Source organism: Pristiophorus japonicus, chromosome 16, assembly GCF_044704955.1.
Source record: "Pristiophorus japonicus isolate sPriJap1 chromosome 16, sPriJap1.hap1, whole genome shotgun sequence".
Lineage (NCBI taxonomy): Eukaryota > Metazoa > Chordata > Chondrichthyes > Pristiophoridae > Pristiophorus > Pristiophorus japonicus.
The window spans coordinates 99,848,502-99,872,729 of NC_091992.1; the positions used below are offsets into that span (position 1 = coordinate 99,848,502).

Genomic DNA, 24,228 nt, shown 5'->3' on the forward strand with positions numbered 1-24,228 from the left:
CCCTCCCCACCCCCCTCCACTGTAATGTATTTGCTTCATGGGTTCTTTGCTTAAGACATTACTATTAAGAACTAATTGGTTTATTAACAAAGGTTTAACAATCACACTACACATTACCAGTTCATCCACTAGGCTCACAACTGCATACCTCATCGTGGATGACCTCGACCCAACTGATTGGGGTTTTATTGAGTCTTGTGAACGTCACGTGACTGGTTAAGCCACTCGCAATTCAACAGCTCTACAACTATTTTAGTAGAAACGTAAAATCAAGTGCCCCCTTTTGGCAAGGACACTAGAACCCACAAATTTCAAAATAAACTTTTGCGGAAACTTAAATCAAATTAAAATTTGGTTCCCGGGGGTCATGATGCACTCCAGTCCCTCCGGTGCCCTCCTCTTGCAGATGGCCACGAGCGTACCGGTGGACACTGTGTGCTCCATCTCCAGGGACACCCTGGCGCGAACGTAACCGCGGAAAAGAGGCAGGCAGTCGGGCTGAACGACCCCTTCCTCCCTGGACCGGTTAATGGCCACCTTGGCCAGGCCCAGGATCAGTCCTATGAAGAGGCCCTCCAATTTACTCGCTCCCCTCAAACCTGTGAGCATACTCACAGGTGCATACATTACACCCCCCACCCTTCACAGAAAACACAATGTATTAGAGGTTGGTAAATTTATCCACGAAGTGACAATCCACACCCAAGTAAGTTCTTCAGTTGGGGAGTTGAACTGAATACCAAAATATAAATGGCTGAACTATTCTTGCAGTTTGTAAGTTTTGTGAAAGCATTTTTGTCAATTAAGAGGTATTGAAACCTCTATACAAAATCACTAGAAATCATCAGTGATAGCAAATGCCATTTAGTGCTGTGTGTGGGGCATAGATCCCAAACTAATGATAAATCAATAATTTGAATACTGTGACTTTTATTCAAACTGAGGAAGTTTAATTGATAAAGGAAAATACCGTGAGTTAATTTAATGCTTCACTAAAGATCTTTGAATTACAAAATGCAGTTTTGCATCTCAAAAAGGCATTCAAAAAACCGTGTAGGACTGAGCGGATTCAATTTTGGCCTTTCACTTCTGGATCATGGATTTGTAACAACTTATCTTTATATAGTCCTTTTAATGTGGTAAAGCATCCCAAGGCTTTTCACAGAAGAGAACAAGATACAAAGCAATAATGGAAGGAGAGGTGACCAAAAGCTTGGTCACAAAAATAGGTTTTGTGGGAGGTTTAAACGGCAGAAAGAGCAGATACAAGGAGGAAAAGTTTAGGGAAGGAGGTCCCGAGAGTAGGCTGAGGTGCTCGATGGCCCTGCTACCGATGGGGACGTGAAGGGGGGAGGGGGGGGGGGGGAGGGAGGGAAAGTTGGGGGAAAAAATGGGTCTGGAGATAACAAAAATGTGCTGGTGCATCAGCAGCAATTGGAGTGAGGTAAAGCTGGATGTTGCAGAGGTGGAACGAGGCAGTCTTGGTGTTGGATCAGATGTGAGGTTTGAAGCTCAGCTCAGGATTGAATAGAGCAGCTAGGTTGTGAACTGTCTGAATCATCCTGAGCAAGCAGCTGCAAGAGGGATAGAACGAGAGACAAGGGATCCAAGTTTTGGTCAGGAGCCGAATTTGAATGGCTTCAATCTTGCGGATGTTCAATTAGAATAAGTTTTGGCACATTCACGATTTTATGGCCGGCAAATAACGACAACTGGTCAGGAGTCATGGGTGGTGCCAGTGAGAGAGGTAGAGCTGGATGTTCTCAGATTATAGATTAAAAACTGACTCCATGCTTATGTACATTTGTTAATTCAACATAATTCATATAACTAAACTTAGTTGGTGCTAAAATCCTTCTCGACTCCTGAATGGATTTCTGCATGGCCATTAAATCACCTAGGTCAGACGGGGAATTGAATCCCTTCCCAGTCCCCACATTCCCACGGTTTCTCCGTGGTGCGGGTGTCCTCGTGTCTCTCCAGGTTGGATGATCAGTTGAAGCCTCGTCCATGCACAGAACATGTGTATGGTTTCTCCCTGGTGTGAATGGTGCGATGTTTTTTCAGGCTGTGTAACTGCTTGAAGCTCTTTTCACGGGCAGTCCATTGGAACACTCTCACTCAGGTGTGTGTGTCTTGGTGCTTTTCCAGTAACAGTGATGTTTGAAATCTTTTCCCAGGCAGAACAGACAAATATTTCTCCTTCCACATTCAAAGGCCGACGATATTCAGATCCTCAGGAATTGAGTGACTCTGTCAGATCTTGACATGATGTTTAGTTTGAGTTTCCCGTCTGCAAATCCTCCCTTTCTAATACCTGATAGGCCGACTCAGAATCAAACCCTCAAGCACACTGACCTGGAAATTCATCGATGCAGTCACACCAGGGAGAGGCCGTTCACCTGCATCATGTGTGGAAAGGGATTCACTCAGTCATACAACCTGCTGACACACCAGAGAGTTCACACTGGGGAGAGGCCGTTCACCTGCTCTCAATGTGGGGGATGGGATTCACTCAGTCATACAACCTGTTGAGACACCATCGAGTTCACAAGTGACTGCAGGGTTTGGATTCTACTGTTACTGCTGCTGTTATTCCCATCCTACTAAACGGTGTTCATTCTGTTAGTTGCCGTTTGTTTCTGCTGATGTTAATAACCCTTCAACTAGGCTGGAGTTTAATATTTTGATATTTCAAATAAGTGTGTCGATATTTGATATCTCCAAGATAAGAGGAGACTAATTGATGTCCTGTTACTGACCACTCCATTTTTGATGAGGGCGGAGGAGCGGCGAGAGATCGGGGCCCAGGAGCGTCGTGATCGGGGTCCAGGAGAGGCGAGGGCCCAGGGGCAGCACGGGCCAGCCCAAACTGTGATATGTGTGCGCACTAGGTCCGTGCAGCAGAGCTTGGTCTCCAGTCGTCTTGGTTAACCCTTGCCACTGGATCAAGACCTAGCTCGGTCAAGCCTGTGTGGTGGCTGATGTGCAACGGCCACCCCGCTTTAAAAGAATCCATGCACAGGCATCTTCCACCCTTCAATATGTAGTTCAGGACCTAGATTGTCAGGCCCCTCATTGAAACACCTGTGAACTCATCCCTTTTTGGTGTGGAAGCGAGTCATCTTCGATACAAGGGACTGCCTAATACTATACTAAATCACCTAGTAGACAATTTGGTGACAAATATCGCCAGCACCAAAGAACATAGTGACATCTAGTGGCAGAAAAGGTGCTTGGCCTGAGGGACAGATCGTCAAAGCAACATGCAATCCAACTGGCACCTGTTGGTTTCTACAAGTTTGAACATCGCTGCCAGTTTCAAAGCGCTATAAAACCTTAAAGACTAGCATACCATCACTCAGTACTGGTGTAAGAACCAGTGCTATAAATAAAAACAACTACTTGTATTTATATAGCGACTTTAATGTAGCAAAATGTTCCAAGGCACTTCACAGGAGCATTATCAAACAAAGCAGATATTAGGGCGGACTTGGTCTTAATGAAGCAAAAGAGAGGTGGAGTGCTTTAGGAAGGGAATTCCTGAGCTTGGCAGCTGAAGGCACGGCCACCAATGGTGGAGTGATTAAATTCAGGCATGCCCAAGAGGGTAAAGTTAGAGCAGCGTAGATATTTCGAGCAGTTGTGAGGCTGGAGGAGGTTAGAGAGAAATGGAGGGGTGAGGCAATGGAAAGATTTGAAAACAAGGATGAGAATTTTAAAATCGAGGCGTTGATTAACCGGAAGCCAATGTAATTCAGCAAGCAGAGGGGAAATGGGTGAAGGAGACTTAGTGTGAGCTAGGACACTGGCAGCAGAGTTTTGGATGATCTCAAGTTTATGGAGGGTAGAAAGTGGGAGGTTGGCCAGAATTGTTTTGGAATAGTCAAGTCTGGAGGTATCAAAGGCGGATGAGGGTTTCAGCAGCAGATCAGCTGAGGCAGGGGCTGAGATGGGCAATGTTACGGAAGTGGAAATAGGCGATCTTAGTTATGCTGTGGATATGTTGTCGGAAGCTCATCTCGGGACCAAGTACAAAACACCAAGGTTGCAAACAGTCTGTGTCAACCTCAGACAGCTGCCAGGGAGAGGAATTGAGTCGGTGGCTAGGGAATGGAGTTTGTGGTGGGGACCGAAGGCAATGACATAGTTCTTCCAAATATTTAGTTGGAGGAAATTTCTGCTCACTGAGGAGTGGATGTCGGACAAGGACTCTGACAATGAAGAGGCAGTGGAGGGGTCGAGAGAGGTGGTGGTGAGGTGGAGCTGGGTGTCGTCAGCGGACATGTGGAAACTGATGCTGTGTTTTTGGACGATGTCACTAAGGGGAAGCATGTAGATGAGAAATAGGAGGGGACACAGGATAGATCCTTGGACTCGCGTCCTGAGTCAAAAGGCCATGGATGAAAACCCTGAGCACAAAATCTGGGCTGACGCTTCAGTGCAATGTAGAGGGAGTGCCACATTATCTGTGTTAAATTTTTAAATGAGACATTTAGCTGAGGCACCCTTGGCTTGCTCAGGTGGATGTAAAATATCCCAAGACACTATTCGAAGAGTAGGCTAACTAACTTTCTTTCTTTCCAAACTCAGCAAAGGACTGTCCAAAAGAAAGTTTTGAGAGAATTTTATTCAGTAAAATCACTTTATATTCTGGGAAAGAGCTGTTTACCTACAGCTAGACAGAGTTGCTGATAATTTCCAGCATTCCTAAACTGATGAGAAATTAATTTAAATTGTGCCTAAATCTAATACATTGTTCCTACACTATTACGGTATTGCAGTGTTCATGGAAAGAGTTAACACCACGCGCACACAAAACATAAATCCAGCTTTCAGAAGCACAAGCTGGTTGTTTAAAACCAGGCCATTGTCTCAATGCACTCATAATTTTCAAATTCTACACACTGTACATCGGCCATTCAAACAAACCTTAGCTCTTAGGTGCTGCTGGCAAAGGCAGGTGAATACATGCCCTCACAGAATGCAATTCTGATCCTTAAGGGGCCCAGTAAATTACAAAGCACGAGTTTTAAAGAGCTACTTTAATGGGTTTTTATTTCTCCTGCTGTTTTTGCTTTGAAATATTGGTGCTTCCAAAAAACCTTCATTAACTTCATGTCAACTACCATATTGAATGCTTTCAACATGTTTTCATGCTGATTTTCTTTAAAGTTAGTACAAGTAAGTCTCTTGTAGTGAGGCATGTACTGAACCACAAAGAAGCACGGATAGGCAGAGTTCTTCTACATTCAAGAATATTGTGCAACTAACTCGAGCTTCTTTCAGACTTAGATCTCTCGGCTGACTGTTTTCTATCACTTCTAGTTTGGGGAAAATCTGACAAAAGTAATTTTCCACTATGGGAAGGAGCAAGAACTCAATGATTATGAAAATAACGTTTAATACTACACCAGCAAGCAAAGGCAAAAAGCCATCACAGAACTGGAAATCATGCGAGATGAGTGGTAGGGAAGGCTAGATAGCAGAAGTCAAAGGAGCGGGTGAATGACCTGTTGATGGGCATTACATAGCTCAGTTAGGATTTAGCTGTTGGTTTTTGCACCTTCATTGGGCTAGTTGCGGAGATTCAAGTAGAGAACTGCCATGAAAGTTGCATCTCAGAGAGGAACAGTAGCAAGGCTGAAACAATAAAAGTGCACCTACAATACAATTTAGGGTGCGTGAAGTTCAAAAAATTCTTTGAGTTGTTCAACTACAGAAGTCACCTTTTGATTTTCTGTATGCCACTTTTGAACTTGAGTATGAGAAGTATATCCCAGGCAGCATGCTCCCAGCTCCAGTAGTTTTGGGCCCACCAAAGCAGAGTCTGCAAATTCTACGTTGGTAGATGAAAACTCACAGCTGAGTTATGTTACAGATGTTGGGCCAGTCTAACTTTAACAAAGTATTCCATTTTTGTACATGAAGAGGTACAAGTTTAAAAAAAAAACAATAATTAAGTTAAATCTGCTGTATTCATTTCTGCTATTGTTCAATTGTTACTTTTAATAAACTAGTTTTTAGCCTCAGTCGCATGGGCATGGTGTTTATTCTTCTGAAGGCAAGGAAAAATATAAGGGGTTTGTGCCAATTCAGAGAGTTATGTGCAAAAACAAGGTTTTTTGTTTGACCCTTGGGCACTGTCATCGCCGAGAGCATGCAGAAGCCAAGCGCAGGCAGCAGAAGGAGTGTGCGGCAAACCGATCCCACCCACCCTTTCCTTCAACCACTGTCTGTCCCACCTGTGACAGAGACTGTAATTCCCGTATTGGACTGTTCAGTCATCTCAAAAGTCATTTTTAGAGTGGAAGCAATTCTTCCTCGATTTTGAGGGACTGCCTATGATGATGATGATTTATTACCAGATATTGTCCATATGAAGCCATTCTTTCGTTCATAAAGACACACTTATGAGAGTGGCTTTTGGTGGTGAGTACGAGACAAATATCTGGATAAAGCCAAAAATTATAACAAGGAGCTCTGTCCACATGTGGAATTACCCTTCCTGGACAGCAGAATTCAAATTTTATATGATGCGTCCTTACTATACAGTATAAATGCACACGAGGCCCATACTTGAGAGAAAGTCACTCTGACCAGTTACCTTTATTACCAAGACCTCAAGTGATGAAGGTGGGTGGAGCTTCCCCTTTTATACCTGAAAGTCCAGGCTAGGAATGGCTCCCACAAGTTCAGCTCTTGTGGTCAATGTTCTCAAGGTGTACAACTTAGGTCAGTTTATACATGGGTTACAATGATAGTTGAATACATGACATCACCTCGCCCCCCCAAAAGTCTTATTTGATCACAGGTTAAGTCTCTCTGGTGGTTTACGCTCCCTTGTAGAGCGCCTGAGTTGGGGCTCCGGTTGATGGGCGCTGGCCTGAGTGTCTGCTGTTTGCGGTGCCTCAGACCTGTCCGGACTGCCCACAGTGACTGGGCTCTCCTCCACTTGGTCCGGTGTTCGGTCACCTGTGGTGGAGTGAACTCTACATCGTGTTCTTCCTCTGCTTCTTCTATGGGGTTGCTGATCCTCCTTTTAGTTTGATCCACGTGTTTGCGGCAGATTTGTCCATTGGTAAATTAAACTACCAAAACCCTATTCCCCTTTTTGGTAATCACAGTGCCTGCGAGCCATTTGGGCCCTGCAGTGTAATTAAGGACAAAAACAGGGTAATTGACATCAATACATCGCGCCCTCACATTCCTGTCATGGTAGTCACATTGTGACTGACGCCTGCTCTCAACAATTTCTTTCATGGTGGGGTGTATAAGGGATAACCTGGTTTTGAGCATCCTTTTCATTAGCAGCTCTGCGGGCGGAACCCCTGTGAGCAAATGTGGTCGGGATCTATTGGCCAACAGGAGGCGTGATAAGCGGCTTTGTAGAGAACCCCCTTGGATTCTGAACATTCCCTGTTTGATTATCTGCACTGCTCGTTCCGCCTGGCCGTTTGAGGCCGGCTTGAACGGTGCCATTCTGACATGGTTGATTCCATTGCCTGCCATGAAGTCCTGGAATTCCGTGTTTGTGAAGCACTGGCCATTGTCGCTGACCAAGACATCCAGTAGACCATGGGCGGCGAACATTGCCCATACGTTTTCAACCGTGGCAGACGATATGCTTGAATTTAAAATGGCACACTCAATCCATTTGGAGTAGGCGTCTACTACAACCAAAAACATTTTTCCCATGAAAGGACCTGCGTTGTCCACATGGATGCGTGACCATGGCTTGGCGGGCCAGGACCAGGGACAAAGGGGGGCTTCCCTGGGTGCGTTGCCCAGCTGAGCACACGTGTTGCACCTGTGAACACAAAGTTCCAGATCTGCATCAATCCCTGGCCACCAAACGTGTGACCTGGCAATTGCCTTCATCATGACAATGCCCGGGTGCTCATTGTGAAGTTCTCTGATAAACACCTCTCTGCCCATCTGGGGTATAACTACTCGGTTTCCCCACAGTAGGCAATCGGCCTGAATCAAGAGTTCATCCTTGCGCCTATGAAATGGTTTAAATTCCTTAGGGCATGCCCCGTACGTGGCTGCCCAGTCCCCATTCAGGACACATTTCTTAACTAAGGACAGTAGCGGGTCTTTATTTGTCCAGACTTTAATCTGACGGGCTGTCACAGGTGAGCCTTCGCTTTTGAAAGCTTCAACAGCCATGACCATCTCAGCATCATGCTCAGTAGCCCCCTCAGTGGTGGCTAGTGGGAGCCTGCTGAGTGCATCGGCGCAGTTTTCAGTGCCCGGTCTCTGCCGAATTGTGTAGTCATAGGCGGCTAACGTTGAGTGCCCACTTCTGTATGCAGGCCAATGCATTCGCATTTATGGCCTTGTTGTCGGCCAAAAGGGACGTTAGAGGTTTGTGATCTGTCTCCAGCTCAAATTTCCTGCCAAACAGGTACTGGTGTATTTTTTTAAACTGCATATACACATGCTAGCGCTTCATTTTCTACCATCCCGTAGCCTCTTTCTGCCTGGGACAGACTTCTGGAGGCATAAGCTACCGGCTGTAACTCACCATTGGCATTCACATGCTGCAACACACACACCCGACCCCATAGGACGACGCATCACACGTTAAAACAAGTTTCTTACATGGGTCATATAACGTTAACAGTTTGTTGGAGCATAATGGAGATTGCGTGCTCTATCAAAAGCCCTTTCCTGGCTGTCCTCCCAGACCCAATCGCGACCTTTGCGTAGGAGCATGTGTAGCGGCTCTAACAGCATGCTCAATTTGGGAAGAAAATTACAAAAATAGTTCAGGAGCCCCAGGAACGAACGCAGCTCCATCGTGTTACGGGGTCTGGGTGCTCTCTGGATCGCTTCCATTTTGGAGGCAGCAGGTCTGATCCTGTCTGCTGCTACCCTCATCCCCAGGAATTCTACCTCTGGAGCCAAGAAGACGCACTTCACCTTTTTCAGTCGCAGCCCTACCCGGTCCAGTCTGCGTAGCACCTCCTCCAGGTTGTGGAGGAGTTCTTCAGTATCGCGATCTGTGATGAGAATGTCGTTTTGAAAAACCACTGACCTTGGAATCGACTCGAGGTGGCTTTCCATATTTCGCTGAAAGATCACAGTGGCCGAATGAATCCTGAACAGACATCTGTTATACTCAAACAACCCCTCGTGTGTCGTGATGGTGGTCAGCTTCTTCGACTCACTCGCCAGCTCCTGGGTCATGTAAGCTGAGGTCAGGTCCAATTTTTAAAAAAGTTTGCCACCGGATAACGTCGCAAAGAGGTCCTCCGTTATCGGTAGCAGGTATTGGTCTTGGAGTGACACCCGATTGATGGTGGCCTTGTAATCACCACATATCCTGACTGGCCCATCCGCCTTGAGCACTGGCACGATCTAGCTCGCCCAGTCACTGAATTCGACTGGCGAGATGATGCCTTCCCTCAGCAGGCAGTCCAATTCTCATTCTATCTATTCCCGCATCACGTACGGCACCGCTCTGGCCTTCTGGTGTAATGGCCTGTCATCCGGGTTTATGTGAATCACTACCTTGGCCCCCATGAAAGTGCCAATGCCGGGTAGAAATAATGAGTCAAATTTGTCCAGGACCTGTGAGCATGATACTCGCTACACAGAAGAAATTGCATTAACATCGCCCCATTTCCAGTTCATGACAGCAAGCCAACTCCTCCCCAGTAGTGCGGGACCATCCCCCGGGACAATCCAGAGTGGCAACCTGTTCTCCGAATCTTTGTGGGTCACGACTAACATGGCGCTGTCGAGAACCAGAATGATCTCCTTTGTGTATGTCCGTAGCTGTGCGTCAATCGGCAATAATTTTGGCCTCCTAGCCTTGAACAACCACAACCTTTCGAACTGTTTGATAGTCATCAGGGACTAGCTGGCCCCCGTGTCTAGCTCCATTAATACTGGGATGCCATTGAGGAGCACTTTCATCATTATCAGTGGCATCCTGGTGTATGAACTGTATATGTGCTCCACATGAACTCGCTGAACTTCAGCTTCCAGCGATTACCCCCAGTATTCATTTGGCCTCATAGGGCTTACATCGGGCCCATCCTCCTCGTACATCAACCTGGCTGCAGGCTTCCTGCACATACGCGTCAAGTGACCGCTGACGTTGCAGTTTCTGCAGGAATATTGCTGATACCTGCAAGCTCTGGCTGGGTGTTTGCCTCCACACTTCCAGCATGAGCTGGAGGCCCCGTTGTTGGAAACAAAAGGTCCATTACCAGTCGAGCGTCTCTGACTGTCTCTGTAACTATCCTTAAGCACACCATTAACAGGTGTTGATGGCCCCATTACTGATCGCATTGTCCATTGCGATGGCATGAATCACCGTTCAGCTAGCCAGTGTCTCTGTTGAATTCCCCCTTTGGGTTCGACTACATGCTCGGGCATGTCCGATTGCCCTTGTCTGCCGCGTTAACAATGTTGACTCCCTGGTCGTTTGCTGCATTGGAGCCAAGATTTTTGTCAAACATCATTCTGGTCTCTTCCTCCCCTGAGATAAATGTCTGAGCTATCAGGGCCACCGCTTCCAAGGTCAAGTCTTTGGTCTCAATCAGTTTCCTGAAAACCCCAGCATGCCCGATGCCCTCAATAAAAAAGTCTTGCAGCATTTCCACTCTGCATGCATCTGGGAACTTATATAGGCTCGTCAGTCGCCGAAGATCTGCCACGAAGTCAGGAACGCTTTGTCCTTCTCGCCGCCGGTGCGTGTAAAACCGGTGTCTCGCCATGTGCATGCTGCTTGTCGGTTTATGGTGTTCCACGATCAACTTACTGAGCTCGTCGAACGTCTTGTCTGCTGGCTTCTCTGGCGCTAGAAGGTCCTTCATCAGGGAGTACATTCTGGATCCACAAATCATCAGGAGATGAGCCCTGCGTTTGTCGGCTGAATCCTGTCCCAACCATTCCTTAGTGACAAAACTTTGCTGTAGTCTCTCAATAAAGTCGCCCCAATCATCACCAACACAGTACCTCTCTTCTGTGCTGCTAGTGGCCATGCTCGCGTGGTTTAAATCCCAGTTTCTCGTCGCCAATGATATGTCCTTACTATACAGTATAAATGCACAAGAGACCCATTCTTGAGAGAAGGTCACTCTGTGACCAGTTACCTTTATTACCAAGACCTCAAGTGATGAAGGTGGGTGGAGCTTCCCCCTTTATACCTGAAAGTCCAGGTTAGGAGTGTCTTCCATAAGTTCGGCCCTTGTGGTCAATGTTCTCAAGGTGTACAACTTAGGTCAGCTTATAAATGGGTTACAATAATAGTTGAATACATGACATTACACAGGCAGCTTAAACAAGGTATTGCCTTGCTAAAACCCGAGCTGCAGATTTCAGTCTCAGACTGGTAAGTGCAGTATATATCCATCCCCAAAAAAACTCTCTGACGTGAACCTACACTGAACTGGACGTTTCAACACAAGTCGACAGACACAAACAATATTTATGTGCAACAGCAATTTTCTGGGTTGATGCACTGTACATCAGCAACTTGCCTCTATCCTAAGCTCAGAAGAGAACATGACACCTTATCAGTGTAATATCTGCATACCAGCCATCTCGTGGACTCAGTGAATGAGATGACTAATTTCATGTCAATTAGCAAGTGATGTGTGGCAGTTTTGTGCTTTCAACCTACTAGGAAATGGATTCAGACTGCCCAAATAGGTCATATAGGTCCTTACATCCAGCAGACAGAGAAGACATTCACCCTGTTACGTTTAGAATAACTCCACAAGACTGTAGATCTTAAGCTCAAACTGTTGTGACCTTGGTCTCTTTATTGTGACTCCGGAATGAGGAGGCAGCATGGTAGTCTGACTTTTATACCTGCTTGCCCAGGGTGTGCAGGTGACCCTTGGGTCTCCCACAGATGCGCCCCCTGGTGGCAATTCTTACACATGGGGTGTGTTATGTATGCAAACACTACCAATCAGTCTGGGCTAGATTTGAATCAAGTTCTGTGAGCTGAAGGGCCAAGGTATACCCCACTGCACCAAACAATCCCCACAACCTCCCCACATGTGTAACCTGGAGGGTTAAGACAAAGAACAGCAGGTGCAGGGTTTGACTTTGCAGAAAAGAGAGTTTTTTTGTGTAGAGTTTCTAAGCCGGCAGAAATTTGCCTTCTCAAAATAGCTGAAAATCTATCAATTTATGCAAACTTTCCAACTAAGGTTCTCAACAGGAAGAATCCCTCCTCCCCCATGCGTTGACATGCACTGTACTAATTGCCATCATCATTGCTTGACTTTGTATTTTACATTGCCAAAACAATTACATTTCAAAAGGTGCAATACAAATGTATTTTTAAGAGGTTCAAAATGCTAAAAAATTAATTCCCCACGTTCTTCAATTATTTAAAGTAGGGGGCTGGAGCAATTATTAATTCATACACTGCACTGAAAAATAGACAAGTCAGAATGTTCCCTAAAGGTGGATTTTTTAATTATTAAATAACAGGTCAGGGTGGGGAAAATAGGTAATGGACTAAAAATAGCCACGTCTTACCACTAATGACCACCTTCGTATGACAGCTCTGAAAGTATCATTTAGCAAAGGGATAACACAAAAAAATGGTCTCAATGAAGGTGCACTGCAACATGACACATTCAGAGCAACCTCAGAGTAATTCTTATTTGCTTCCAGTCTTGAATAAACGCATGTGGCTGACAGCAAGATTAAAATAATATGGTATACTGCAGGGGAATGCAAATGTTTTACAGCGACAAGGTATACAGTGAAATATTGTATAATTATGTAAAATCTGCAAACTGTAGGAGCTAGTGGCATGCTCTGATGAACTATGCTGGAGCTGAGGTTGTTCGATGCCTCCCAATAAGAAAAAATTCTGTTCAGTGAAGGCCTTATCATTGTATTACTGTTCTAAATATACAACTACAATTGCACTTTCCCATCACAGCTTGATACTGGGGAACTTAGCACTCTGTGCATTGTAGGGCGATGTGTGTTGCAGTTAATGTCCCATGACTATAAAGTGCAATAAGAAACAGGTAGCCAAGATCTTCACAGCCATCATAGAACCATAAAATGGTTATAGCACCGAAGACCATTCGGCCCATTGAGCCGGTACTGACTCTCAGCTAGTCGCACTCCCTGCCATTTCCCTGTAGCCCTGCGATTTTTTTTCCTTCAGATACTTATCCAACTCCCTTTTGAAAGCCGTGATTGAGTCTGCCTCCACCACCCTTTCAGGCAGTGCATTCCAGATCCCAACCACTCGCTGCATAAAAAAGATTTTTCTTACATCGCCTTTTATTCTTTTGCCAATCACCTTAAATCTGTGTCCTCTGGTTCTCAACCCTTCTGCTAATGGGAACAGTTTCTCTCTATCTACTCTGTCCAGATCCGTCATGATTTTGAACACCTCTATCAAATCTGCACTCAAACTTCTCTGCTCCAAGGAGAACAACCCCAGCTTCTCCAGTCTATCAACATAACTGAAGTCCGCATTCCTGGAATCATTCTCGTACATCAGCTCTGCACTTTCTCCAAGACCTTCACATCCTTCCTAAAGTGTGGTGCCCAGAATTGGACAGAGTACTCATATTTTGCGACTGATCCAGTGTTTACAGCCTAATAATGGTAGGATATCGTTTGTATGCTGAAAACAACACATGAAATGCATTGAAGTACGACAAATCCCCATATGCATCCACAAAAGTTGGTGGAAACAAAATAAATACAATTTAAAATAAATACCACTTAAAGCATCAATTTTAATAATGCTCTTATCCATTTTTCCAAAATGTATTCCATTTACAGTTACTCTTCTAATTTTGAGGAATATATCACTGTACTTAAGGATATCAAAGGGGTGAACAGCACATAATTATAATGCTTTGTTATAATTCATGCAGGAAAGTTAAGCAAATAGAAAGCAACATTTACATTTGCAGCGCGAAACAAAGCACTTACAACTGTGTGCAAATTGCAGGTTTTGAGAATAAATTACAAGTACTGGCAGCACTGGCTCTATTCCCAGCTCTCTACTGCATCAGCTGCTCTCAGCCAAGAGACATGGAAGACCAAAGTCAGGCTCATTTCCCACGGGACGTGTAGAAATAATTCAACCAGGATTGGCAGGGCCGACAGATACATCGGACTCAATTTTCCCCAGTTATCTGCACCTTTTTTTGGCGTGCACCGTTTTGTTTTGGCGTAAATTAAAATATCTAAGTTTCCCCAAAGTTTCTGTGCCAGCGTAACTCAGTTAGTTCTGATTTTTTAGGTTAGGATTTTTTTGCGCCAGTTTTTCACATTTAAGCAAGTTTGGCCAATTTACATTTTTCCTAGGATGGCGTATGTGACCATTCCCCAAAAAATCTCCTGGGCACTTAAGAAAAGCCAGTGCACATTAAAAAATCAGCACAGAAAGACGCCACTGTTTATAGGTGAAGTTTTGGAGGGAGTCAAGAAGACAAAGAATATGCATCATGAAGCTTAATTTTTTCAAAGTCAAAAGGGAGAAAATGGAAGTTTAATGCAATTCTTTAATTTTAGATTTTTTTCCAAGTACCACACCACCACCGAACGTCTCCTCACCAGGCTTGAAGGTCAGAGCGCTGACCGGCAGAATCGCTCCCGCGCCAGAACACAGGGCTCGGCTTCAAAAGAAGCCTAGGGGTGGGGGGTGGGGTGGAAGCCAAACACAAGGGATGAGAACACTTAGGCTATACAGCAGCTTCAAAAGGAGCCTGGAGTTGTGGGGGGGGTGGGTAGTGGAAGCCGAGCCCGTGTCTGGGCGAGGGAGCAATTCTGCTGGCCGACCCTCGAACCCGATGATGGTGGGATAGTACTTTGAAAAAAATCAAAAATTAAAGAATTGCATTAGAATTCGTTTCTTCATTGAATGCCTAGCTTCCCGTTCTAAGCAAGCCTATTGCGCATGCGCAGACCAGGGTATGGTCCATATTGGGGCGTCGACCTTGGGGAGAGAGAGGGAGGAAAGATTTGAGTCCTTTGTCCTGCTGTTTTGAGCTTCTTGCAAAGCTACAATTTAATTACGGGGGCAATATTGACAATGCCATACCTCGTGCAAGCTTTCTGCATAATGGTGCTGCGAAGGAGAAGATTGATTATACATCATCACCTGAGGAACCTCCGAGCACGTAGGATGATGGGTAGGAGGCCTTACCCACATTGGGTATATCGAGACAGGCATTCATACCTGCACCTGAGTCTTGCAGGCTGAGAGAAGGGTGCGTTTCTGCAAAGAAGTTGTAAACGAGATCTGTGAGTTAATAAAAGCAGACCTGCACCCTAGAAGCGTCAGGAGGACTGCTTTGTCAGTTGAAGTGAAGGTTACAGCTGCACTTTCATTCTATGCATCTGGATCATTCCAGGCCACAATTGGGGGATGTGTACACCATTTCTCAACATGCAACACATACCTGCATTCAGCAGGTGACTGCTACACTATATGCCCAGAGGAATGACTACATAAAGTTCCCCATGACCGCCCAGGCAATGCGTGACAGGGCTGTGGGCTTCTCCAGGATTGCTGGCTTCCCAAAGGTACAGGGCTGCATTGATTGTACCCATATCGCCTTGCGAGCACCTTTGGAGGATTCCAAGATGTACAGCAACAGAAAAGGCTTCCACTCCGTAGAATGTGCAGCTCGTGTGTAACAAGATGCATCGCATGTCAGTTGATGCAAGATACCCTGGTAGCACCCATGATGCGTTCATCATACGCAAGAGCATGATATCTGCCATGTTTCCAGCAGCAGCCAGAAGGGCAGCGCTGGCTACTGGGAGACAAAGGGTACAGCCTCACCACCTGGCTCATGAAGCCCCTACGTGTAACCTGGACGGAAGCTGACTGGGAATGCAACATGTCGCACATTGCGACGAGCAGCATAAGAGAGAGGACCATTGGCATCTTGAAGCAGCATTTCCGATGCCTGGACCATTCTGGAGGATACTTGCAATACTCCCTTCAGATTGTCGGTCAGTTTACTGTTGTCTGTTGCATAACGTAGCCATCATGAGGCAGCAGCAGCTGATTGGAGGTGGAGGTGGAGGTGGAGGAGGAGGAGTAAGCCATGCAAATATCTGAACCCGGAGCACGACGGCGGAGGAGAGCGGGCTGTCGTACCCCTTTAACGATTGCTCGAGCCTTGCGCCAAGCAGCTCATCCGTGAACGCTTTGCTGCCTGAAGGCTCAACGGCAACTATTCCACATGGACAATGTTTACTGCTTGGACCTGTTCCGTAATGTTGTGTTGTGTTAATGGAATAATGGAAATGATTCTTCTTTAGTTCAAAAAGTTGTGTTAATAATGGAACAAATAATGGAAATGATTCAGTTAAAATTTAAAATATATTTTATTCAAAAGTTTAACACTTGTTTGTACTTAACTTAAATAAAAATATTCTTGTATCAAACTGTAAAGTTTTCTGTTAAGATCACTTACAAACTTTTAAACTTATAAATTTACATCACTTACAAAAAACTTTTAATTTGAGAACAGTTACAACAGTAACAATAACAACAGCAGGAAAAAAAGGCTGCACCCATCTCTCCTCCACCTTATTCTAAGACCGCCCACTGCGCTTGGTCTTGCTGACTTCACCCCTGCCCGCAGGCGGTGGCGCAGTGTTTCTCGGGTTGGTACCAAGCTTATTATTTTGAGAATCTCGGGTAATGCGCACTTCTTGATGGGGGGTGTGGGTAGGCGGTAATGTGGAAGACCCGGCTTGGGACTCTTCAGAGGCTAGTCTGGGGATTGGAGTGGGAGTAGCAGTTGATTCCATCAATGGCCACAGGGTCTGGGCGCGTTCCCTTATTGCAGCAGCTACCTCCGACATTCCCTCCCTCATGTGCCCTGACAGTGTCTCAACTACCTCCGACATTCCCTCCCTCATGTGCCCTGACAGTGTCTCAACTACCTCCGACATTCCCTCCCTCATGTGCCCCGACAGCGTCTCAACTACCTGCAACATTCCCTCCCTCATGTGCCCTGACAGTGTCTCAACTACCTCCAACATTCCCTCCCACATGTTCACCGACAGTGTATCAGCTACCTGTAACATTTCATCCCTAATGTGCCCGGACAGTTCCCATTTCTTGTGAGAATGTTGTTACTTCTCTTGACAGTCCCGATACCTCATCACCCACGCCACTAATGGTGTCGAGTTCTCCTTCCCCATCTCACCTTGGGTGTGGCTCACTGCAACCACTGGGACCCTGGGTGTGGCTTGCTGCACCCCGCTGGAACCCGCAGCCTCGGACTGTGCAAAACCATGGAATGTCCCAACACTCGTATCACTCAGGAAAGGGGCTGGCACCTCAATGGGTGGCACCTGCACCTCCTCCAGAATGAGTACAAGAGTGGGGGCCTCAACCATCCCCTCCCCCTGCCCTCCCCCCCCATGCACTTGGTCTGGAAGGTGGGATTGGAAGATGTTCTCCTCTTCAGGCTCGTCCACGTCTGAATCTTCTTCTGCATTGGCTTCAGCCTCGTCAGGGTTAGCTTCAAGTTCTGCAAAATATAACAAAACAGACAAACGGTTAGCAGCAGAGGAGGGGGCAGGGTGGGTGGCATGAGTAGGCTCACACAGCGCAGGCAGCAGGCTCATTTGAAGGACCACGATAAATGATAGCACAGCGCATCAACCGAAGCGTTGCTGACGGAGACATCCCCATGAACCGAAACATGGGTAGCCCACACAGCACTTAACTTTTAGCAAAGCCAGAATGTGGAATTTGCAGGACTTACCCTCTCCCTCGAGTGTGGGCCCAGCTTGTGCAGGCAGGACCCGTCAAAGCAGCGACCCTCTCTTCCAATGGTGTCAGTGGCTGCAGATTTGCCGGGCCTCCTCCTGTTCGAGTTCTCTCTCTTTTCTTGTGTGCCACCTTCCTCTGCAAAGATGAAAATATAACTTTTTAGAGAAGTGGCTTTCTGCTGCATGGGAAATATACAGATGGTCACATTTACAATTGCAATTTCAGCAAATAAATGAAAATATTACTTACACTAACTACTTGACCAAGGTCCTGCCACTTCTTTTTGCACTGGTCTCCAGACCTCGGGGTGGTCACCATTGCACAGTAATCTTCTGTAAGTTGGTTCCAGCGTTTCTTCATTTCTTTTGGTGAAACTTTTGTGTGACCTCTGCTGGTGTCCAACTCGTGCCATCTGGTCTCAATTACAGTAACCAGTGCCTCCACTTCAGCCTGTAAGAAATTCTTTGTCCTTTGATTTTTTTCCACTGAGAATTAATGTTCTCACACAACTGGCTCTTTAAAAATCGCCGAATGCAGATCGGGAGGTGTACTGCACATGCGCGCCCATAGCAGTCACGTAAAAAACTTCACTTTTTTCCCCCACATATGCGGAGAAGGGGAGGGGCATCCTTTTTTCGGCGCAGACATTAGGCTCCACCCCCCCTCCCCCCAAAGCTAAAGGACAGACTGTGTGCCGCCAATTTCAAAAATTAGAATGTGGAAGCTTACAAGTTTTTTTTTGGCCCCCCAAAAAATGGACGTAACTCTTGGAATACATCAAAAAAAACATTGGGGAAAATTGAGTCCATAATCTTTGTAACTTGCAGGTGCTGTATGGAACAGTTCTGGTTATGTATGGATGTAGTTATCTACTTCCTTATCCCAGTTTTGTGTGTTCTTATTGATTCCTGATCACTATTGCTATCCGGTGATCCTTGCTGGAAAGCATATTTTGTGTGGCTAGCAGAGGAGGATAGGATTGGACAGAAGTTTGACACTCTACCCAGTTAATTAGCCTACTGACAGTCTATGCCCAGACTTGGAGAAGGAATGGCTCTTGAAGTGAGGTACTGAAGCAACAGAGGACTGCCAACGTCTACGGGAGCAAATCCAAACGTGAGTCACCCCTTCAGGAGAAGGGGAGCAAGGAGAAAATTGGAAGAGGCTTAAGGAAAATGGTCGCTTGTTCTAGTGTTCACAAGATGGTTTCTACTTTAAAAAAAATGAGCTGGAGCAGAAAGTAGTATCACTAGCTATTCTTTCCTCAGATTAAAATGACAATGATGTGTGAACATCATTCCCAAAGGCAGCTGATACAACTATAAACTGCACCATTGGATGGGAATAATCATCCAATCTCAATTTAAACTCCAATCAAAACAAATTAGTTAGGCCATTGTAGATTTGACGATACACAAAATGCTCCTGTTGAGTCATTACCTAAGGTTAAAGCGTAATTTAGGAGGTTTTAAAATATTTTATACCATGGTTGCCCTGCTTATTGTACACCAGTGTGCTGTGCCAATAATTGTAGAATCAAAACCCAGGACCACAATTCCTGATCATTCATAATTTGTAATCACAATTCCCAATGTGCAAAGTTGTTAATTTTGGCATCAGCACTGGAACAGATGCTGAGCAGAAGCTCAACGCTCTCCAAGTAAATGAAAATGTTTTAAAAATCACAAGAATTGACAGTAAGTTCCACTGGCATGAACACAATGGGGCAGGGGGATAAAGTGTGCTATTTAAAGCATACTCTTACCCTCATTTATTTTCTGGTATCACGTGCTGTAAGTATATAGCAATTTGGTCATATTATAGTGATATGTTCTAAATAAGTGAAGCTTTAAAACTACAACATAATTACATGGGGTGTCTGCATTTCCATTGAAATTGTCCAACTCTTCAATATGGACAAGCCTTTTGAACATCACACACAGGGATCGTGATACCAGCTGAGTACATTCAAATGATAGGAAAATTAGTATCATCATCAGCACAAATTATATCAGTCAGTTTCCAAACATGAATTTAATTGCTGGAAACAAGTAGCTGGATATATGGGCATAGAAATTGGCCTATGCCCGAATTAATAGGCTCAAGGCTTACCTGATATTGGGCCTCAGGCATCATTTAAATGAGGCCAAAATACTGTGGACACATGCTGGTTGTCCCCAAGCAGCTTGTCGGTGAATTGACATTGGACTTTAGGCCTCTGCAACGCTGGCACCAGTCCACAGGTAGGTTTTGGGGGGGGCGGGGAGGTCATCGGGATGGAGGGGAAGCGATCGGGAGGAAGGGAGTGAACTTCACCAACCAAACCTTTTTGTTGGCGGTTTCCAGCGGTCTCTCTAAGGACTGCTCGTTAGGCCACACATAGACCCCGCTTTCCTGAAAGCAACCAACCTCACGCTGGCTAGGTTCAGTACAGCCCAATTTTGGAAAGGGGGCCTCAAAACAGCATTAGATCCTCTATTTGCCTGTGCAAAAGGCCCAATGCCCATCCTCAGGCAGACTGTGCACACCCGGCACAGAATGCACGCACACACATCGCCCACTATATTGGTCATTCGGTACCCATTTTGCATGTGTAAATCGAGCAATTTCTCCATCAGGGTGATAGTATACCTGCTCCCCTGCCACCCATTCTACCAGTGCTCCTGCCAGTGCTGTACAGCCTGACTGCCCTGGTTCACACCCAGATGCTGCAGCCAAGTCCTCAAGGCCCAGAACTGCTCAAGGTGGCCTACCATGGTCATCTGAAATGTCCTTAATAGAGTCTCAGCAGCTGTCCACCTCCAAAGCTGTTTCCGGTGGGGGGACATTTCGTAGGAGCAGTAGGATTGGTAAAGGAGGACACAAGACATATTTCGATCATTGCTGGGAGATGATATCTGGTTTTTGCCTCTCCCAGAAGATCACATGGCTCCGGTTGGGGTGGAGTGTAGAATGTTTCAGTGGTGTCGCAGTTTTGTGGGGCAGACTAGTTGGGCTGGTGCTCTTTATCTTTCCGCCATTGTTCATAGGTTTATATGTAACCTTCCGGGCTGCTAACCGAGGGCTGTGCAGTTCTTTGTCGGCCAGCGCGGACACGACGTGCCGAAATGGCCCCCTTCTGTGCTGTAAATTTCTATGTTTCTATGAGAAAGCCGACTTGCATCATCCCACCTTCTAGATTCGATGTGTATTACTGTGGATGGACGCTTCTCACAACCTCTGTACAGGTTATAGGATATCTGTCGAATCCCACCTGATATGCAACCTATATTTCGACCAATTTCTCTGATAATCTTCAATTATTAAACAAGGCAAATCTGGTCATTCTACTTCGACTGAAAATGCAAAACAAAATTGCTCCAGAAATAGATCAGTTGTTTGTGTTGCTATGTTACATTTGCCCAACACCATTTACATATACTGCTCCGTGGCAGCATCCCCCCCAAGGTGTGCGAGTGCGCGGGGCCACGCATCAATCAGGAGGTTCCACACAGGTCGCTCATTAGCTGGAAGAGATACCACGCATGCACGGGACTGCGTATGGAACAGAAATAGAGGGAACATTGCTCAATAGTGTTTACAATGAAATAAAGGCACTTAAGAGTCGACATATTTTCAAATAAACCTCCAGGTTTTTAAAAATCTAAACAGTACAAAGTTCAGTGGCAGAACTGAGAGAGAGCGAGAGAGAGAGAGAGAGAGAGAGAGAGAGCGAGAGAGCGAGAGCAAGAGAGAGAGCGCGAGAGAGAGAGCGCGCCAGAGAGAGAGAGAGCTGTCTCCAGGTTCCATCTGCAACCTGCAATGGGATTCTTGCAAATAGAGAGCTTTAAAAACAGAATTTATTCGTTGCTATTAAAATAAAGATTGTTATAAATTTCCTTTGTTACAATAAAATATTGTCATTTCTACAATTTGTTTTCATCTCGGTCTTCAAAGCTACTGCACATAAAATGACCCAGTATTATCTTAAACTTTCTGTGCCTCGGCTCTTGATTTAACAAACCACTTCTGCTTCCCTGCAGCAAAACATTTGTCACAGGCTTCCTGGAAAGGACACAGAAAGCAGCCTCTCAGTTCTGAGAGCATAACTTTTACCCAAAGTGCAATGTCAAATCACATCCTCTTCAGTGCACAAAGAAATAGTGATAAAGCACCCTTCACTTGCACTGGTATACCTTCACTGTCAAGGCCTTTTGCTTCACTCAGTTTTTCTGACGGGTTTTCTCCCCTTCTAGCTGTGGCTCCTCAGGTTCGAGGCACTCTCTGGCACCTGCCCAAGTGATGAACATAAGAAATGGGAGCAGGAGTAGGCTATTCGGCCCATCGAGCCTGCTTTTCCATTCAATGAGATCATGGCTGCTCTTCTACCTCAACTCCACTTTCTTGCACTATTCCCACATCCCTTGATTCCCTTGAGCTCAGATAGTGAGCGCCGACAGGGTATTCAATTGTTGGGCATCACAGTGGAGTTCAGTCCTATGCTCATTCGATATCCACACAAGACAGGTTGCATTGCGATCAAGAGCAGGCACCACGATCGACTGCATCCTTCGAGACTAGGTGTACCAAGGCTAAGATCAGCCTAGTCAGCATAGATTGAGAAAGCTGGGACCTTCACAGCGTAGGTACACCAAATAACTCATGAGCAATAACTTCTTTTGAGTTAAGCACCGGAGTTTCCACTCAGTTTCAGAGGTTTTATCAGCGCAATTCGCCTGAAATCCGCAGAACTAGTGCAAATGATTGTGGAATTTTAAGCACAAATTATGTTCAGCGCAAATCGAGTTTCCGCGATCTTTTGCGCTCGTTTAAAAAAACATCGCTTTAGAAGCTGGCTCCACCCACAAAACTGGCCATGCCCCCAGGATGAATGAATCACCATTGGGAGTTTCTGCTAATTGCCCTCATTTGTGGGCCTTCAAGGAGGTTCCAAATACTAAGCTGGATCTTTTGGATGCAAGGACATTAATAGGTACATTTTAAAAGCTTTTGAAAAAATATTTTTTTTAATTTACTGAGAACCTGACTACTGTACTCCAAAGTAACTAGCAAACATACAAAATTCTTACAGGGCTCGACAGGGTAGATGCAGGGAGAATGTTTCCCCTGGCTGGGGAGTCTAGAAGCAGGGGTCAGTCTCAGAATAAGGGGTTAGCCATTTAGGACTGAGGAAAGATTTCTTCACTCAGAGGGTGTGAATCTTTGGAATTCTCTACTCGAGGGCTGTGGAAGCTCAGTTGTAGAGCATAGTCATGTCAGAGATCGATAGGTTTTGGGATATTAAGGGAATCAAGGGATATGGGGATAGTGCAGGCAAGTGGCGTTGAGGTAGAAGATCAGCCATGATATTGAATGGCGGAGCAGGCTCGAGGGGCCTAATGGCCTACTCCTGCTCCTATCTCTTACGTTCAAATGGTTCTGTACAGTTTTTAAAAAGTCATTTCCAGTAACTTAAAAATCACAATTGGTGGATTTTCAGCTGTATTAATCAAACTGCATTAAGTTACCACTCTTAAATATATAAAAGAATATTTTTAAAGCAAAATGGGTTTTTAAAAATTACGTTTCAAAATGCTGCTCGAATATGGCAGATTTTGAAATCGGCGATAAAAATCAGGGATGCACAGGAGGCCAGAATTAGAGGAGCAGAGGTATTTCAGAGGGTTATAGAGATTCGGAGGAGCGAGGCCACGGAGGGATGTGAAGACAGGGATGAGAATTTTAATAGCGAGGTGTTGCTTAACTGGGAGCCAATGGAGGTCAGCGAGCACAGGGTAGATGGGTGAGCGGGACTTGGTGCGAGTTAGGAGATAGGGGATAGACTGCTGGTGCCGTCATTCACTGAGGTCCCAGATGCCTCGTTGTCCTCGCCGCACCATTATAAGCTCACACTTCCAGCAAGTTATGGCAAAATTAAATTCAAGGTGGCGGGTACAGGAGGAATTGGAGCGTGATGCCCCGCTCCAACAAGGTCCAGCCCATTATAATTCACAGAAATGTCAGACCACTGGTCTACAATTCAATGCTTTCATCCAGTTAGATCTTCAGAAGCGTACGCAAGCAATATATAAAGGCCAAAAATTGCGGTCAGAGGCTTTCCATGCGGACCTCCGACTGAAATTTATTTTACGAAAGTACCTGGTGGCCCCGGAGGAACGAACACTTGCACTCCGAGGCCGAGATGCGCAGCCCAGTGTAGAGGCCCACACATCCCAGGAGTGTACAGGCATCCTGGGATCACATGGGCCTGGACCACCAATCACAATGTAATATTCTCATTGACAATAACAGTGAGTTCCGTTTGTACGAGCTCCCATTACTAGCAATGAGAATACTCCCAAAAACACAGAAACACAACACAATAAAATACAATAAACACCTCACATATTTTAAATTAATTGAAATTGAATTAATTTAACTTTTCGGAAAAAAATTAAAAAAATGTTTTAATAGGGTTAAAAATAAACTTACCT

General features: G+C 45.5%; 1 protein-coding gene across 2 annotated transcripts in view; it reads right to left on the bottom strand.

Annotated features, from left to right (window-relative positions):
* Positions 1 to 24,228, bottom strand: part of usp43a (ubiquitin specific peptidase 43a) — a 429,860-nt gene that overhangs the window by 46,300 nt on the left and 359,332 nt on the right. The window lies entirely within an intron of this gene.